The following is a 20,194-nucleotide window of genomic DNA, read 5'->3' as shown; positions in this document are numbered from 1 at the left end:
CTTTATAAAATGAATGAGATTGTTAGCTTCTTGAAGTTACAACTCAATTTGCATAAGAATTTACAGTTGTCTTGTAAATCCTGATTCTTATCAGCCAGGGACTATTAGGAATTATCAGACATCATTTAATACTGGGGAAGAAGAAGGAGGAGGAGGAGAAGGAGAAGAAAGAGGAAGAGGACTAGGAGGAGAAGAAAAAGGAGTCTGTAAGAGAGCTGTTATCAAACTTTTGGACTTAGGGTCCCTTTATACTTTAAAAAGTACTGAGGTTTCCAAAGAGTTTTTTTTTTTCCTACATGTGTTATAATGATTGATATTTACCATATTAGAAATTAAACTGAAAATAATTTAGGTATATTTATTTGTTACTGCATTAAAAAAACAATGATATAAGCTCATTACATGTTAATGTATAGAGCATATTTTTAATGAAAAATAAATAAAGAGGAGAAAAGTGGTATTGTTTTTTATTTTCATCTCTTTAATGTGTGGCTTAATAGAAGGCGGCTGGATATCTACATTCACTATTGTCATATGTTGTTTTAGGTGAAGTATACGTAGATAGACCAGCCTCACAGAAATATGTAGTTGGGAAAAATGGACGATTTTGATACTCTTTTATATAATTGTGGATGTCCTTTTTGATGCCCTCTAAAACTTGGTAAGTTGTAGGTTTTTGCAGGTTACTTGCAAAGTGGAATCTGATACCATACCAGTAAACTTTCAGTGCTCTCTTACACTAAAATCCACTGGTTTGTCTTACATTTTTAATGGATCTTTCATGATTTTGTAACATTCTGCATTTGTCATTTGGAAAATATTTGTTCTCTGAGTTATTCAGATCTTCTGAAGGCTGACCTATTTTATTATACAATATCTAAAAATTACATTTGTTAATATCACTATTGATCTCATAAGGAAGTCTTCACGTTTTAGAAAACTGTCGAGCTCACAGTGGTAGATCCAAGTTTTTTAAAATTCAAATTTCTTCTGAAAGCTCAAATCTTATCATTGGCCACACATACAGTTCGTTGTTTTGCTTGAAGTGACAAGCTCACTTTGTTCACTTTCAAGAAAACATTTCCCAAATCTCAATCTGAATAGCCATAGTTTGTCTTTCAGTCATTTTTAAAAAATTAAAAATAGTGTTCCATGAAGGATGTGGCTAGGTCAGCTCACAAGTCAAACACAGCTCAAATATAAAGTGCTTTTCCCAAGTCACTGTCCTTTGATTTGTAGCCAAAGTGTTTTATGCATCCATCCTGTTTCATCACACAGAATATGTACTCACAGGTCAAGTGTTAATAATATTAACATTTTTATGGCTTCATCAAGAATATTCTTAAGTGAAATTGGCTTTTTTTTTCTTATTGTGTGCAAGGAGACGAAGAACACAATGGCTATTAGTACAGTTCGGTACCACTGCTCTGATTCATGCTAAGGCCTCAGCAGTTTTATCTCCCATCAGTGCAAATGTCAACACAGTGAAAAAGTCAAATGATGTCTCAGCATCATTATGAAAATAGTTTGACCCCGTGTACTCCCTGGGAATGTCTAGAGACCACTAGTGTTGATAAGCAAAGATTTTGATAGTGAATCATTGTAGTTAGAAGGAAGGCTCTCCCTTCTCTTTTTATTCTTTTGCATGCATATCATTTCTATGTGAAAAATAGTGTCATATGTTGTGTGCTGGTTCAGAATGCCCACCACAACAATGGCAGCAACTCTATCTTCAACTGTTCCATTCTAGCACTAATCTAATAACAAACACTGAGATGGGTAGGGATGTGCAAATGGAAGGTAACTTGCAAAGTAGAATCTGATACCATGCCAGTAAACTTTCAGGGATGGCAGAGGGGAGATTTTTAGAACTAACTAACAAGTGATGCTATCATAGGCTTCTTCCTGCTGCTTATCATAGTCATCCTTTCCATTTAAGAGGCCCTGGGTTTGGAACCGGAATTAGAGATGACAATTGGATGAAGGGCCAAGATTTTCAGTGTAATCATGCAAATCAATTCTCCATTTGTCGGATTTAGATTTTTTCTTCAATTCTACAGATGTTTTTGGATTGCTAATCTATTTCAATCCTAAGGATCTAAGAAGGGTTAGAGATTACTCCTTTCACATACACACACACACACACACACACACACACACACACACACACACACACACACACACACACACACACACACACACCCCCCCATTGATAAAGGACATTGCAGCATCCTAAAATATAGTAGTTATTCTCTCTGGGTTAGAATTGAAAATGGGAGAGGCTATCATTGAAATGGGCTGCCTGATTTCAATGAGGATCACAGGGTCCAGGAGTGACAAGGTCCAGTTACACCATTTAATCAACAGAGACAAGGTATTGTGATGGTCCTAATTAGCTGATAATTGGAAATCTTTGATTACAGAAATCCTTGGCAATACCTACTCGTTCTTTAGTTTCCTTCAGAATGTTTCCCTCAGCATTAAAGCATCATTAAAGGCATGGTCTTTTTATTTATCCTTCTCAAATACTTCTACAATATTCCAGGTTTTGTTTGGAAAATGTTACAGTGGAAATGTGCAAAGAAATATTGCTCCTTAATATTTTGCAAGAGTAGACAAGATATCTGCTTAAGTAGGTATTTTATCTAATTAGTTTAATATATGAAAAATTAAATAAGTATTGTGTAGAAAAGGACAGGCCTCTCTAAATATATCACTTCAGCCAAATGGTGAAATTGAGATTACTCAAATATAGTCTAAAGTGTGAAATAAGTTAAGGTGTGAACATGAGGTATGAACTCAGAGACTTTTTTTTCCACACGTAGTCATCAATTTCCTGAAGTTTAAGATGGAGGTTGCCAAACATTTTTTTCTATCAATAAATATTTTAGGTTTGTAGGCCTTGTGGTTTGTATTGCAACTACTCAGCTGTACTGTGGTACTAGGAAAACAGCCATAGGTAGTATGCCAATGAATTGGTGTGTCTGTGTTTTAATAAAACTTTATTTACCTTGCTCTAACCTCATGCTTTACTTTTTAGCATCTACCAAAATGTATTCCATGTCTTTTTACAAATCCATTTGAATGATACCCACGTCCTCTATTTATTCACTATCTGCTCTCTTATGTTTAAATTTTGATTCCTAATATCTTACTACCGAAATTTTTCTTAATGATGTTATTATTTCTCCTTCTTCTTCTCTTCCTCCTCCTTCTTCTCCTCCTACTCTTCCTTGTTGTTGTTGTTATTATTATTATTATTTACTGGTTAGCTCTAGTTACCTCTTTTGGGTTTAAAATCCTAGCTTGCCTTGATATCCCCGCTATTTTAATAGGGGATATTATTAGCGTCAGACTCAAGACTTGGATGAGCCACTTACAGCACATGCTGGCCTATCCAAAAGATAGTACTAGATACGTTAATGGATGTATTCAGAACTGCATGCAGCTAGTCTGATTATGTCATTGGTCACTGGTCTTTATTCTCCTAGGGTCAACTAGCGAGACACTGATATTACCTGGGACCCATAACTAATGGGGCCCAGGGGATATTCAGGGAACTCTGAGAGAATCCCTGAGGATTTCCAGAAAATATGAGCTGGGGCATTGGACTAGCAAGATGGAACTCTCTTTAGAAGTTGGGAGAGAAGATGAAGCTGAGTGGGCCAAGCCAACATGCTTCTCAGAAGTAGAAAAATGAGGAAGTAGGAAAGGTGACAAAGTCTAGAAGTATAAACATGTTAGTGAATCTCATTCCAATCCCACAGTGAAATGCCGATTACTTTAAAGAAGGCTTCAGTAAAGCATTACCTTAATTCCTAAGTAAAATTTTACTACCAATTTCACATAATATCAAAGATAAAATGCACTATAGGTGTGATAATCTACTGAGTTATTCAAAAGATAATTAAGCTAAGACTCTCAACACTAAATGTAATATGATTTTTGCCAACCTTATTTCCTTTTTTTTTTGTATGTAAAATCATATAGCCTAGCATGATTTGGATAGCTTATTTTAAGTTTAAGTGGAAATAATTTTTTTTTCTGTTGCCCTTTCCCACTTGAATAGTTTTCCCTACCCACTGCCCATCCTTAAGATGCATAATGCATGATGTGGTTAAAACAAAACAAAAAACTGTCGAGAACAATTCAATCAAATTAAAAATATCCAGCAGAAAGTATCCATCACATAGTTTGCAAAGTTTGTGGCTTTATTCAAAATAGGTGTAAAACTAAAACAGAAGTCCCTGCTTTTTGACTGTTGAGTCCCTACCACATGACTAATTCAGATTTCTGAAGCTGACTGTTTAGTATTCCACTGTCCATCATATTGAATTAATTTTCTTGGCATTTTGTTCCACTGCCTTTTAATTTGAAATAGGAACTCAGAAAATGTCATTTGCTTCCTTTTTAGAATAAATTTTATATTTCTTTCATTATGTGCTCAATCAGTATCACCATTATTTTCTTTAAATATTTTTTTATGTTGCCCAAATATTATTAGTTAAATCAAATTTATATTGGCCCAAGGTCTGAAAAATTAACTAAGGATCTAGAAACTACAATTTTTTGACACATTAAGGCGTTTGTAGAATAATAAAAATTAATTTTTTATAAAGACATTACATATTATCAAGTAATTTAGCTGAACACATAATTTTGCTATTTTATAAACTTAAAGTGATGTTTATTTGACCAACAAAATTAGCAGAGGAAATTTAGGAATTTCAAATTAATTAAGCATTTCATGAGAAAATAACCAACCTCAAGACATTCATAATCTGGAATGTTATCCAAACAGTTTTACATGGTGGAAGTCAGGAAGAAGATATAAAGCTGCTTTTACTTTTTAAAATTAAATTTATTGGTGTGACACTTGATAATATGATTATATACGTTTCAAGTGTACAATTGTATAATACATCATCTATATAACTGCATTGTGTGCTCAACACCCAAAGTCTAGTCTCCACCCATCACTGTATATTTGATATCCTTTACCTTCTTCAAATTCCCCTAACCCCTGCCCCCTCTGGTAACCACCATACTGTTGTCTGTGTCTATAAGTATTTTTGTTTGTTTATTTGTTGCTTTCTGTTTTTTATTCCATATATGAGTGAAATCATATGATTCCTGTCCTTTTCCATCTGACCTATTTCATTTAGCATGATACTCTTAAAATATATCCATGTTGAAAGTCCTAGCCACAGCAATCAGACAAGAAAAAGAAAGTCTCCCAAATAGGAAAGGAAGAAATAAAACTTTCATTATCTGCAGATTACATGATACTTTGTACAGGGAACCCGAAAGATTCTACCAAAAAACCCCCAAAACATTAGAAATGATAAATGAATTCAGTAAAGTAGCAGAAAACAAGATTCATATTCAGAAATCAGTGGCATTTTTTTTATACCAACAATAAACTATCAGAAAGAGAAATTAAGAGAACAATCCCATTTACAATTGCATCAAAAAATGCCTAGGATTAAATTTAACCAAGGAAGTAAAAGACCTGTGCTTGGAAAATTATAAGAGATTGAAAGAAGGAACTGAAGAAGATACAAATAAATGGAAGCACATACCATGCTTATGCATAGGAAGAATTAACATCAGTAAAATGTCCATACTACTCAAAGCAATCCATAGATTCAGTGCAATCTCTATCAAAACACCAATGGCATTTTTCACAAAAGTAGAACAAATAATCCTAAAATTTATATAGAACCACAAAAGATCCTGAATAGTCAAAGCAATCTTGAGAAAGAAGAACAAAGTTGGAGGTATCACACTACCTAATATCAAACTATACTACAAGGTTGTAGTAATCAAAACAGCATGGTAGTGATGTAAAAAGACTCATAGATCAATGGAACAGAATAGAAAGCTTAGAAATAAACTCATGGTCAATTAATCTATGACAAAGGAGGCAAGAATATACAATGGGGTAAAGCAAGTCTATTCAATAAATGCTATTGGGAAAACTGGACAGATACATATGAAAAAAATTAAACTAGACCACCTTCTTATACCATATGCAAGAATAAAATCAAAATGGATTAAAGACTTAGGTGTAACACCTGAAATCATAAAACTTGTAGAAGAAAACATAGGCAGTAAACTCTCTAACATTGCTCTTAGTAATACATATTTTTTTATATACCTCCTTGGGCAAGGGAAACAAACAAAAAAGTGGGACTACATCAAACTAAAATGTTTTTGCACAGCAAAGGAAGTAATCCACAAAGCAAAAGACAGCCTACTGAATTGAAGATATTTTCCAATGCTATATCCGATAAGGTATTAATACCCAAAATTTATAAATTTAGAAAGAACTCATATAACTTAGCACTAAAACAAAAATGAAAACAAAAACAAACAATCCAATTAAAAATGGGCAGTTTAAATAAAAAAATGGACAGAAGACCTGAAGCATTTGTCCAAAAACGACATACAGACAGCCAATAGACATAAGAAAAGATGCTCAATGTCACTAATCATCAGAGAAATGCAAATTAAAATCACAATGAAATATCAATCCTCACCTGTCAGAGTGGCTATCATCAATAAATCCACAAAAACCAAGTGTTGGTGAGGATGTGGACAAAAGGGAACCCTCATGCACTGTTGGTGGAATTGTAAATTGGTGCAACCACTATAGAAACAGTATGGAAATTCCTCAAAAAATTAAAAATAGAACTTCCTTATGACCCAGCAATTCCACTTCTGGGTATTTATCTTAAGAAAACAAAAACACTAATTCAAAAAGATATACGAACCCTTATCTTCACTGCAGCACTATTTACAATAGCCAAGATATGGAAATAACCTGTGTCCATCAATAGATGATTGGATAAAGAAGAGGTGGTACATATACACAATAGAATATTACTCAGCCATATAAAAGAATGAAATCTTACTATCTGTGACAACATGGATGGATCTAGAGTGTATTATGCTAAGTGAAATAAGTCAAACAGAGAAAGACAAATACCATATGATTTCACTTATATGTTGAACCTAAACAAAATAAATGAACAAACAAAACAGAAGCAGACTCATAGATACAGAGAACAAACTGATGGTTTCCAGATTTGGGGGTGGGGGAAAGTGAAAGGATTAAGTACAAGTTGGTAGTTACAAAACAGCCATGGAGATGTAAAAGTACAGCACAGGGAATATAGTCAACAATATTGTAATAACTAACTGTGTATGGTGCCAAGTGGGTAGTAGACAGATCAGGGGGAATCATTTTGTAAATTGTATACTTGTAAATGTCTAAGCACTATGGGATACACCTGAAACTAACATAAAATAATATTGAATATTAAATGTAATTTAAAAAGATCTATCCATGTTGTTGCAAATGGCAGTATTTCATTTTTTCTTGTGGCTGAGTAGTATTCCATTACATACACACACACACACACACACACACACACACACACACACACACACACGGAATATATATTTTGACACCATATATATATATATATATATATATATATATATGTATGTGGTGCCAAAAAAAGGATACACATTTTAAAAAAGGAAAACTGTATTAAAATTGTAATACTCAATATATACTAATAACAAAGATGAATACAAGTCATGTTTGACTTCTCCAATTATAAGAGGTGCTCAAAGTGGTTACCATCAGCGTCCAGACATTTCTGATTATGGCAAATTACTGCTTGAGAAATGTTGACAAAAGTGTCCACTTTTATACATTTTTTTGGTACCCCAATATATATGTATTGATATATACATCCATTTCACATCTTTATCCAATCATCCATCACAGGACACTTTCGTTGTTTCCATGTCTTGGCTATTGTGAATAATTCTACAATGAATATAGGGGTACATATATCTTTAAGAATAAATGTTTTCAAAATTCTCAGGTACATACCCAGAAGAGGGATGTCTGGATCATATGATAATTCTATTCTTAATTTTTTAAATGAAACTCCACAGTCCTTTCCATAGTGGCTGTACCAATTTGCATTTCCACTCACCAGTGCATGAGAACTACTTTTTCTCCACATTCTCTCCAACACTCGTTATTTCTTGTCTTATTGATAATAGTCATTCTAACAGGTGTTAGTGGTATCTCATTGTGGTTTTGATTTTGCATTTCCATTATAGCCAATGAAGTTGAGCATCTTTTCATATATCTGTTGGCCATTTGTGTGTCTTCTTGGGAAAACTGTTCAGGTTTTCTGTCCACTTTTTAAGTGGATTGTTTTTGTTCATTTGTTTGTTTGTTTTGAGTTGTATGAGTTCTTTATATAGTTTTAATATTAGTCTCTTATCAAAGGTATTGTTTGCTAATATCTTCTTCCATTCCGTTGGTCATCTTTTTGTTTTGGTTGTGGTTTCTTTTGCTGTCCAGAAGCTTTTTAGTTCGATATAATCCCATTCATTTATTTTTGCTTTTATTTCCTTTGACTTTGAGTCAAATTCATAAAATCCTCTGTGAGACCAAGGTCTATAAGTTTAGTACCTATGTTTTCTTCTATGCAGTTTATTTTTTCAGGTCTTATATTTAGGCTTTTGATCTATCTTGATTTATGGTGACAAATTGCAGCCTAGCTTCATTCTTTTGCATGTGACTTTCCAATTCTCCCAGCACCATTTATTAAATAAAGAGGCTTTCTTTTCTCCATTGTATGTTTTTGGCTCTTTTGTTGAAAATTAGTTATCCATGTACATGTAGGTTTATTTCTGGACTCTCAATTCTGTTCCATTGGTCTGTGTGTGTTTTTCTACCAGTATCATGCTGTTTTGATTACTGTAGCTTTGTAGTATAATTTGAAGGAAGGGAGTGTGATACCTCCAGCTTTGTTCTTTTTTTTTCAGAATTGTTTTGGCAATTCGGGGTCTTATATGATTGCATACAAATTTGGTGATTTTTGTTATATTTGAAAAATACCATTGGGATTTTGATATGATCTGTATATTGCGTTAGGTAATTTGCCATTTTAATTACGTTGATTCAAATTTCATGAATAGAGTATCTTTCCATTTCTTTGGGTCTTCTTCAGTTTTTTCAATAATGTCTTATAGTTCAGGTCATAGGTCATTCATATCTGTTGTGAAGTTTATTTGTAGGTATTTTATTACTTTTTTTGCAATTGCAATTTAAAAAAAAAATTTTTCCCCCTGAAATGTTATTGTTAATATATAGGACACAATGGATTTTTGTACATTGATTTTTTTCATCCTGCTACTTTACTCTATTTGTTTATTGTTTCTACGGTTTCTTGATGGAGTCTTTAGGGTTTTTTTATATAAAGGATCATGTCATCTGCAAAAAGTGACAATTTGACTTTTCGTTCCCAATTTGGATGCTTTTTACTTCTTTTTCTTGCCCGATTGCTCTGGCTAGGACTTCCAGTACTATGATGAATAACAATGGTAAGAGTGTACATACTTGTTCCTGATCTTAGAAAGAAAAGCTTTCAGTTTTCACCATAGAGTATGATATTAGTTGAGGGTTTGTTGTATATGCCCTTTATTATATTGAAATAGTTTCTTTCTATACCTATTTCATTGAGTGCTTTATTCATAAATGTATGTTGTATCTTGTCAAATGCTTTTTCTACTTTTACTGATATGATCACATAATTTTTATCTTTTATTTTGTTAATGTGGTGTATCACATTGATAGATTTGTGTACGTTGAGCCATTCTTGTGCCTCTGGAATGAACCCCTCTTGATAAGGATGCATTATCTTTTTAACTTATTGTCATATTCAGTTTGCTAGTATTCTGTTTAGGATTTTTATATCTATATTCATCAGAGATATTTATCTGTAATTTTCTGTTTTTGTGTCCTTGCCAGGTTTTGGCAACAGGGTAATGTTGGCCTCACAAAATAAGTTAGGAAGTATGGCTTCTTCTTCAAATTTTTGAAAGAGTTTGAGGATAGGTATTAAATTTTCTTTAAATATTTGGCAGAATTCACTAGTAAAGTATTTTGGTCCTGGACTTTTACTTTTTGAGAGGATTTTGATGACTGTTTTGATTTATTTACTGTTGATTGATCTATTTATGTTTTTCCAATTCTACATGATTCAGTCTAGGAAAGTTACATATTTCCAAGAACTTGTCCATTTCTTATAGGTTATCAAAATTCGTGGTTTAAAACCTTCCATGGTATTATATAGTCCTTTGTATTTCTATGGTGTCCTTTTATAACTTGTCTTCTTTCATTTATGATTTTGTTTATTTGAATCTTTTCTCCTTTTTATTTAGTGAGTCTAGACAGAGGTTTGCCAATTTTATTTATATTTCAAAAAAACCAGCTTTTTGTTGCATTAACTTTTTTCTGTTGTCTGTTTGTTCTCTATTTCATTTAATTCTGCTCTAATTTTTTATTATTTCCTTCCTTCTACTGACTCGGGGCTTCATTTGGTCTTCTTTTTCTAGTTCTTGAAAGTAAAATGTTAGGCTGTTTATTTCAGTTTTTTTCCTTTTTTGAGATAATGCTATAAACCTCCCTCTCATTACCACTTTTGCTGCATCCCCCCAATTTTTATGTGTTGTATTGTCACTCTTATTTGTCTCTATGTATATTTTGATCTCCTCTCTTGTTTCATCTTTTATCCCCTCATTGTTTAGTAGCATGTTGTTTAATCTCCACAATTTGTGTTTCTTCCTCCTTAATTTTTGCACTTGAGTTCCAATTTCAAAGCATTGTGGTCAGAGAATATGCTTGGTATGATTTCAATCTTCTCGAATTTGATGTGGTTAGTTTTGAGTCCCAACATATGGTACATCCTTGAGAATGTTTCATGTGCTCTAGGGAAAAATGTATATTCTGGTGTTGTTATTTGAAAAGCTCTCCAAATATTGATTATTTCCATTTGGTCTACTGAATCATTTAAGGCCGATATTTCCATATTGATTTTCTGTTTGGATGATCTATGTATTGTTGACAGCGGGGTATTTAGGTCCCCTACTATAATTGTGTTTTTGTCAGTTTCTGTCCTTCATTTTCTTAGTAGTTGCTTTATATGTTTTGGTGCTCTCTGGTTGGATGCAAGTATATTAACAAGTGTTATATCTTCTTGATATATTGTTAACTTTATCATTATAAAATGTCTACCTTTTCTCTTGTTACCTTTTTTTATCTTGAAATCTATTTTGTCAGATATAAGCATGACTACACCCACTGTACTCTGGATAACGTTTCCGTGGAGTATCATTTTCCACCACTTCATTTTGAGTCTGTTTATCTTTGACGATGAGATGTGTTTCCTGAAGGCAGCATACAGTTGCCTAGGTTTTTTGTTCCAACCTGCTACTCTGTGCCTCTTAATTGGTGAGTTCAGTCCATGTACATTTAGGGTGATTATTGACATATGAAGATTTTTTTTTTTAAAGTTTTTATTGGGGAAGGGAACGGGACTTTATTGGGGAACAGTGTGTACTTCCAGGACTTTTTGTTTTTTTTCCAAGTCAAGTTGTCCTTTCAATCTTAGCTGTGGAGGGTGCTGTTCAGCTTCAAGTTGTTGTCCTTTCAGTCTTAGTTGTGGAGGGTGCAGCTCAGCTCCAGGTCCAGTTGCTGTTGCTAGTTGCAGGGGGTGCAGCCCACCATTCCTTGCGGGAGTCGAACCAGCAACCTTGTGGTTGAGAGGATGAGCTCCAATCAACTGAGTCATCTGGGAGCTCAGTGGCAGCTCAGCTCAAGGTGCCATGTTCAATCTTAGTTGCAGGGGACGGAGCCCACCATCCCTTGCGGGACTCGAGGAGTTGAACGGGTAACCTGGTGGTTGAGAGCCCACTGTCCCATGTGGGAATCGAACCGGCAGCCTTCGGAGTTAGGAGCATAGAGCTCCAATCACCTGAGCCACAGGGCCAGCCCCGACATGTGAAGATTTTCTATAGCCATTTTATCTTTGTAGTTCAGTGTCTCCATTGTTTCTTTTCCTTTGTGTTTCTGTTTGTTATTTTAGTTTGGCAGTATTCCATGATTTTTCCCTCAGTTTTTTTCTCTTTTTTATGTTATGTGTCTCAGTTCTAGATTTGTGTGTGTGTGTGTGTGTGTGTGTGGTTACCACTAGGTTTTACACAAGAGAAAGATTTATATATTCCATGTCTTTAAGTTTTTTTCTTATGATCGCATCTTATCTCCTTTCACCTGTGAAAGTTCAGTCCTTTTCCCCCCTCCTCTTTTATGTTGTTACAAATTATCTCTTTTTATGCTGTGAATTCATTTCCAGATTTTATATGTTATACCTCCTTTAACCTTCAGGTTATAGTTAAGTGTTTAAAACCCTATTCTCGACAAGGATTGCAATTTTTTGCTTCTGTTAGTGATCTTACTCACAGTTTTGCATCCTTCAGTCTTTTTGTTTCAGGTAGAAGAGCATCCTTCAGTATTTCTCTTGTGGTGGTAAATTCCCTTAGCTTTTGTATACTTTCAGATATGAAGGATAACTTTGCTGGATATATTATTCTTGGGTGGTGTTTTCTGTCTTTCAATAATTTGAATATTTGATTCTACTCTCTCCTAGCTTTCTGTTAGCATTTTACGAGTATATACAAGGATCCAGTTTTTTCCATAGGTTTGGGAAGTTCTCATTGGTTAGTTGTTTGAATAGGCTCTCTGTTCCCTTCTCCAGCTCTTCTCCTTCTAGGATACTCATTTTCCTTATATTGCATTTTCTAATGGATTCAGATAGTTCTCATAGAGTTCTTTCAATTTTCTTTTTTTTTTTTTTTACTCTCAATTCTCTCTTCTTTTACCTGAGTCATTTCTAGATTTCTCTCTTCTATGTCAATAATTCTTTCCTCCATCTGATCTGCTGTATTTCCTAAGTTTGCTAGTTCACTCTTCATCTCATTTATTGAGTGCTTCATCTCCAGAATTTCTGTTTAGCTCTTTGTTATAGTTTCAATCTCTTTGATGAAGTACTACTTTTGTTCATTGATTTTATTTCTGAGTTCTTTTAATTGCCTTTCTTAGTTTTCTTGTATCTCATTGAGTTTTTTTCAGAACTGAAATCTTAAATTCTTTGTCATTTAAATCACATTCTTCTATGTCTTTAAGTTCATTTTCTGGAAAATTTTAATTTTCTTTCTGAATTCCCTTGTTACCTTGGTTATTCATTGTGCTTGATCTGTTATTTCTCTGCCTGGGCATATGTGGGAATGAGATCTGTTTTTTTTTAAGTATTTGACACTTCACTGTTGATCAGGTTGATAATTTGTTTTCTAGTAGGTGGTGTTGAAGTTCAAGTTCTTCTTATCTCTTACCTGCTCTGTTAGGGCTTCTGGGATCTCTGCGGGGTGGTGTCACCTTGGCCGTGGAAAACACTCCATATCCCCTGAGGAGGTGGGCATCCCCTTTAAGACCTCGTCACCTTAGTCTTGGGGTACCACTCCCATGGATTGAAAGTGACTGGCTATGGGTCTTCTGTGAGTTCCCAGTGCCATGTTCCTGTAACCAGAAGCCTTCAGGGAAGCCACTCTGTTTCAGTTGATCCAACTGTCTCTATCAGGCTGTACTGTAATGGGTGGGGAAGGGGTGGTCATGTTCCTGTGTCTGTGGAATCCTTTGTCTGGTGCTGGCAGGCTGTGGAGTACTGTGATTTTTTTTTTTTTTTTTTTTTTTTTGCACATCTTCTCTGCCTGGATCCTGGGCCCTGCCTAAATATGTGTCAATCATCCATACCTGATTGCTGTCTCTGCCCCTCTGGTTTGTCCAGTGGGAATTGCACCCCAACCCTTCACTGCTATCATATCTGCTGGGCTGCAAGCATAGGACTGCACTAAACTTCTATGTCTATCCTTTCCCCTCTCAGTCCAGCCTCTCTTGGCTCAGATACACCCACCTTCAGATGTCTCAGTGCATGATGTCTCAGTTGTGTTTGTGTGTTGAGCAGGGAGTCCTTTGTTGAAATATAGCTGTCCAACTTGTAATTTGAAGGGGCCTGGCCTGGATGTTCTCTCACACCACCATGCTGCTGATGTCACTCCATCTCTATTTTCTATAGAGTCCTCTATTCTCATGAGATTATCCTGCAGACGTTTCCAGGGACAAATTGTGGTGGATATGTATGTGTGCTTTTGAATCAAAGTATATAAGAAGAACACAGTCCTAGACAACTCCTTGGCTATTAGACTATAGTGCTGAGATATAAAACAAAGTTTACATGTTCATTTGTTTGTTTCTTCATTGAAAAACATTATTAAATATTTACTATGGGGAAAATATTATGTTGAGATGGGATGGGGAAAAGATAAAAGATACACATAATGCTATCCTTGTTTTCTAAGAACCATAGAATTTTAAAACTTGAATGCTTGACCTGCATAACGTATTTCAATTTTGAAGGACAGTAACCTATTTTTTTTATGTTTCTTTCTCTTATTTCAGTAGTTTTCCCTACCCAGTGCTACCCATCATTAATGCACAAAATGCATGATGTGGTAAAAGGAAATGGTTCAACTAGAAAAATACTTCAAACTTTTCTTTACTCATGTGAGAAATTGTAGCTCAAAGCTTTTAAATGACATGTTTAATGTCACATAACTTCAATGGTCTGAATCTAGGGACTCACATTCTAATAGAGGAATTTTTAATTTCTTTTTTTCTCTTTTAGAAACAATTTTACTTGGTTTAGATGAGGAAGACTTCAATACAGCTAACTGTATATTGAATTCTGAATACTGATTAAAATGGAGTTTAAAAAACTCTGCTTTTGTGATAAATTTCTAGACAAATCATAAATGCAAAGCACAACATTGTAAATATTGTACTATTCACAGGTACTTGCTGGAGAAGTGAAACGCTTGTATTCTAACTAAAACATTTATGACTTTTCAAAATAGTGGGTTTTCTAAAACAATTTTTTGAAAATTAGCATTTGCTTTTAAACTATTAAAATGTCAATTTCAATTTAAAAAAAATCCTTGCAGATAAATCTTAAACTTTTTCCTTTCATTCTCAATTATTTTTTTCTTTCAACACAGAATCAGTTTCTAAATAAATATTTATGAAAAACAATTTCAATGTAAAACAAAAAACAAAAAAAGTAGACAATCTAGTACAGCTTGTATAGTCTGAATGTGATTTATCAATATTCAGAACTAAATGTCTATAGTGGTGGAAAATGTCCAGTCTCTAATTAATATTCAAAATCCAGCAACTTTCCATGAGCCTAGAAAGTTAGTAGAGAGGATCAAACAGATTTAAGTACTGCCCAAGTTCTTCTAAAATGATGCACTCTTTTATCCTTGAAGAAGTCATCTTGAGTAACAACAGATTCCTCAATCTGTTCTTTGGATTAAACAGACAAGATACCACCATCTGTATCCTTTGGTCCACAGATTTCTTTTGTGGGCCATTTCCAGAGGATTGAATAGCTTCATGAACTGGACATTCACATGGCAAAACTTCAGCTCCTGAATCAACTTCATTACAGTGTTAGTTAACAGATGTATGAGCCGGAGGTATAATGTAGCTTCTTTTTTCCCCAGAAAGCCACTGTGGTAGCATCTGATAACTATATATAGGCATCTGATATCCAGTGATGACCTGAACTGGTGAACTTGGATAAGGAGGATATACCTGAACATATTGAGTTATATAATTCATCATGGTTGGAGGCTGCATATAAGTTTCAGTGTTTGAATTGCTTCAGACACTCTGAAACTGTGGTACATGAGGAAGATTAAAAGACAAAGGATGTGACTGCACATGATAAGCAAATAAATTTTATTTCCTGATCACAGGGACCAGTTTCATCTTTTTACCATGGAAATTTGTTTGTGATTCTATCTTTTTCACATCGACATCATTACAAAAGGGAACAAATCCATAGCATTTGGACACACCAGTTGAATCCTTGATTATCTTCACTTCTTTTATTGAATCATGCTTTGCATAGATTCTTCTAATTCCAGTTTCATCCATCCTAACATCTATTTCACCAAGAAAAGCAGTCTTTGGCATGATTTTGCCTTCAGGTAAAACGTAGGATTGGCTGGTTGTAGCTGATGAGGACTGGGTTCTGGCCTCTTGGGAGATGGTAGAGTTTGGAATCTCAGAATTTGAAGCAGACTTATCTTCCAAACCGATGATTTGATTCTCTGCTTCATCTAATCTACTGTTGATTCCCTGTAATGTAGTCTTCATTTCAGTTATTGTATTCTTCATTTCTGACTGGTTCTTTTTCATGTTTTCCATCTCCACTTTTATGTTTTCTATCTCTTTGTTGAAGTTCTCCCTGAGATCAGTGAGCATCCTTATAACTAATGTTTTGAACTCTGCACCTGGTAGATTGATTGTCTTCATATTGTTTAGTTCTTTTTCTAGAGTTTTGTTCTGTTCTTTCATTTGGAATATGTTTCTTTGCCTTCCCATTTTGACTGCCTCCCTGTGTTTGTTTCTATGTATTAGGTAGAGTTGCTATGTCTCCCAGTCTTGGTAGAATGGCCTTATGTAGCAGGTGTCCTGTTGGGCTCAGTGGCACAGTTTTCCTGGTCTCCTGAGCCAGGTGCTGCAGGTATGTCCCTTGTGTGTGTTGTGTGTGCCCTCCTGTTGTAGTTGAGCCTTGAGTGCTGTTGGCACATCAATGGGAGGGATTGAGACCTCAGGCTAATTGATTGTGAAGACTGGCCATGACTACAGTTGAGGAGCTCTTGTGCAGGGGCTGACCCTATGGAGCAGGATTTGTTTTAGCAGGGCTATGGTGGCTGCCCAGTCTGCTCTTTGGCTGTGTTGTTTGTGGAGGTGGTTGGTCTGCTGTGGTTTGAAGCTGGCAACCAGGTATGTTGTTTCTGGGGGCTTTTGAGAAGGGCTCTGTTGCAGGCCAAGTTCAGCTACTGCCTGTTTCCTGCTCAGGGCCAATTGGTACAAGTTACAAAGTAATATGCAGATGGTTGTCTCTTATGCTGAGCTTGGAGGTGCCTGGGAGAGGCTAAACTGCAAACTGAGGCTGGTTTCCACTAGTGCTAGGCTTGGGGATGCTTAGCAAGAAGTATGGGGCACATTGAGGCCAGATGCTTCTTGTTTGGAGTTTGTGAACCTTTAAAAGATTTTAGGAAATTCCTCAGCCTGACCAAGACAGGCTGTTTGTATAGAAATGTCACTGAAAGTAGCTTGAGTGGGCCTTCAGGTTCAGTTGGGTGGGGTCTCAAGGAATTATCAGGGTGGGGTGAACGGTGATAGCCAGATTAATGGAGACTCAGACTTGGCACCTGGCTGTGACTGTGTGTGCAGGCTGGGTGGAGGGAGGGCTCAATAAAGGAACAATGGCATCTGCCAGCACTTCTGTCTGCGAGAAAGCTTCCCCTCCAGCCCTTGCCCTGCAGCCAGACAACTCAGTTTCTCCCTATATGTCCTTGGTGCCTTTTGAGTTGCTGCCCCACCCCTGGAGTTCAGAGTGAGTGAATCCATCAGCCAGTAAGTCCGTGTGCAAACTCTTTAAGATGGGTGTCTGAGACTCCAACAGCCCTCCATCTCCCTCAGCCAAAATCTCCCCTGGTTTTCATAGCCAGAAGTTATAGGGACTTATCTTCCTGGCACTGGAACCCTGGGATGGGGAGACTGGTGTGGGGCTGGGACCCCTCACTCCTCAAGGGGGTTATCCCTCCCAGTGGGGGTGGTGCTAGACTTTTCCTTGTATCTACCCCTCTTATTGGTCTTGAGGTGGTTTCTTCTTTATATCCTTAGTTATAGGACTTCTGTTCGGGTAGACTTCAGGCAATTACAGGACAATAATGGTTGTCCTTAGTGTAGCTGTAATTTTAAGGTGGATATGGGAGGACAGGAGCACAGCATTTACCTACTTTGCCATCTCGACCAGATGCCTGAAATTTTAATTTCTTTAAAAAAATTTAACAGTAACTAGAATTTAAGCTCGAGTATTACATTAAGTCACTCAATAAGCTCTGAGAATTAGATTAAAAAAATTTTGAACTTCATTATTTTTTTCCAAAGGCATTGGTGAAATGTATTGTTCTAAGCACAAAGAGGTAAAAAAAAATATTAACATTGTTTTTGATCTATTGGTAGTCCCTTCAGGCCCAAGCTATTTTCAAAATGCCTAAACAGAAATTATTGGTATGTGATAAAGACAGGCTAATTTGAATCTCTCTCTCTCTCTCTCTCTCTCTCTCTCTTTCTCTCTCTCGATACAGAATGGTTTTTGTATCAATTCAGGCTGACTAGAAGATTGAATTAACAGTGGCCAATTACTGAATGTCTATTGTGTATCAAGTGCTTTATGTACATTCACTTTTAATTATCACAAGAGAAGCCATTATTATCCAATTTTTGAAAAACAGATGATAACATTGTGGCTCAGAGAGACTAAGTAACTTATGCAATGTCACCCATTTAATAAATGTCAAAGGTAGTATTGAATGACAAAGTCTGTCTGATTATAATGCTTGTACATTTTGTAATATTCATCCAACCATTAATTTATTCCTTTTTTTCCAGAAATAATTCAAAGTAGTTTAATACGGAGCATCTCAAAAAACATGCTGTCAGTGGGCGAGAATGAAAAATGATAAAAATATCTCTGAAATCCTCAGTATTAGTAGCTCCAGAATATTTTAGAGGAATCTGTACTCTCCCAATGCCTCCATGTTAACAGAGCTTGCCAACAAGTTTAGTTTGATCTCAGTTCTTGCCAGGTGGATAGGAAAGAATGTTAATTTCCCTTGTTCCTTGTGGCAGTTTCTTTTGTCCTCTAGTGGCATTTGGGCTGATAATCTTTGTGGACTGATTTATTTTTGTATTCTTTACAATCTTGCTCTTGAGTATACTCAAAACATGGAAATATGCAGACAGCTGATCTGAAATACGAGGGACCAAGATAAACGGTCGACTGAATAAAGATAGGACTCCTTTAAAGTCAGTGACATTATAAAAATTTACCCACCTCTGCAACCACGTGGGAATGACAAGGTGGTTCCTTGATCAAGCATAAACCTAGGAGAACTTGAAGGTTTAATCCAGCTCAGTAATTGACTTGTTCTGTTGTCTCTCTTAATACTGTCAACAGTAGTCTCCTAACTGTGAAGGACAATGATAGATTTAACCTTTTTTTTGCTGACTCAGTTTCCTTATCTGTAAACTGGAAATCATACTAGGAGTAGGTCAACTCAAAAGAGTGTGTGTGTTGCTCAGAAATATAAAATGTTGAAGATTGAAAATATGGTAAAATATAAATGTTTTAGAATGTTTATATAACAAGGTTAAATGATATATTCCTACCTAGGTTCTTGTTCAAGGTGTGTGGTGTGTGTGTGTGTGTGTGTGTATGCACACACATATATATGTGTGTGTGTGTGTATATATATATGTATATATGTATATATATATATATATATATATATATATGAATATGGACAGTGATTTGGACAATAAAGACCTTGAAAATAAACCAGTCAAATATGCCTGATTTTTCTGATATGTCCCATCAGGTGTGATTTGATCTTGATTTATGAGGTCAGACAATTAAGTTCACGAACCCATCCTAGAAAAAGTGCTACATACCTCATTGCTGAATATCACTTCGGTCACCTTCGGAGTACTCCCCTTGGGAAGCTATGCACCAATGCGAGTACCTAGTCCACCCTTCAAAGCAATTTTGGAACTCTTTCTCTGGAATGGCCATCAGAGCTGTCATTGTATTACCCTTGATGTCCTGAAAGAAAGTCAAAATGTCTTCCTTTCAATATTTCCTTTATCTTTGGGTAAAGAAAGAAGTCACTGGGGACCAGATCATGTGAGTAGAGAGGGTGTTCCAATACAATTATATGTTTACTGGCTAAAAACTCCCTCACAGACAGTGCCGTGTGAGCTGGTGCATTGTTGTGATGTAAGAGCCATGAAATACTGGCAAAAAGTTCAGGTTGTCTAACTTTTTCATGCAGCCTTTTCAGCACTTCCACGTAGTAAATGTGGTTAACTGTTTGTCCAGTTGGTAGAAATTCATAATGAATAGTCCCTCTGATATTAAAAAAGTTTAGCAACATTGTTGCAATGAGTTCACAAACTTAATTGTCAAACCTTGTATGTTGGGCAGGTTAGCCAATTATTGGTTCTCAAAAAAAATGTTTTCTCTAGAAAATTGGCTAGAGAAAGACTTATTACTGCCTACAAGGCAAGGATGTAAGATAAGTATATACATTCTCTAAAAGAGGGTGTTTCTGAGCTCCTGTTTCTGTG

The 20,194-nt window shown here is 35.6% G+C and overlaps 1 pseudogene; it reads right to left on the bottom strand.

The window, feature by feature from the left end:
• Positions 1 to 15,191: 15,191 nt before the first annotated feature.
• LOC117022109 (deleted in azoospermia-like) overlaps positions 15,192 to 20,194 on the bottom strand; it is a 52,258-nt pseudogene continuing 47,255 nt past the window's right edge.

The sequence above is a fragment of the Rhinolophus ferrumequinum genome, chromosome 5, assembly GCF_004115265.2.
Source record: "Rhinolophus ferrumequinum isolate MPI-CBG mRhiFer1 chromosome 5, mRhiFer1_v1.p, whole genome shotgun sequence".
Taxonomy (NCBI): Eukaryota; Metazoa; Chordata; class Mammalia; order Chiroptera; family Rhinolophidae; genus Rhinolophus; species Rhinolophus ferrumequinum.
This window is presented reverse-complemented; position numbering and strand designations above follow the sequence as displayed.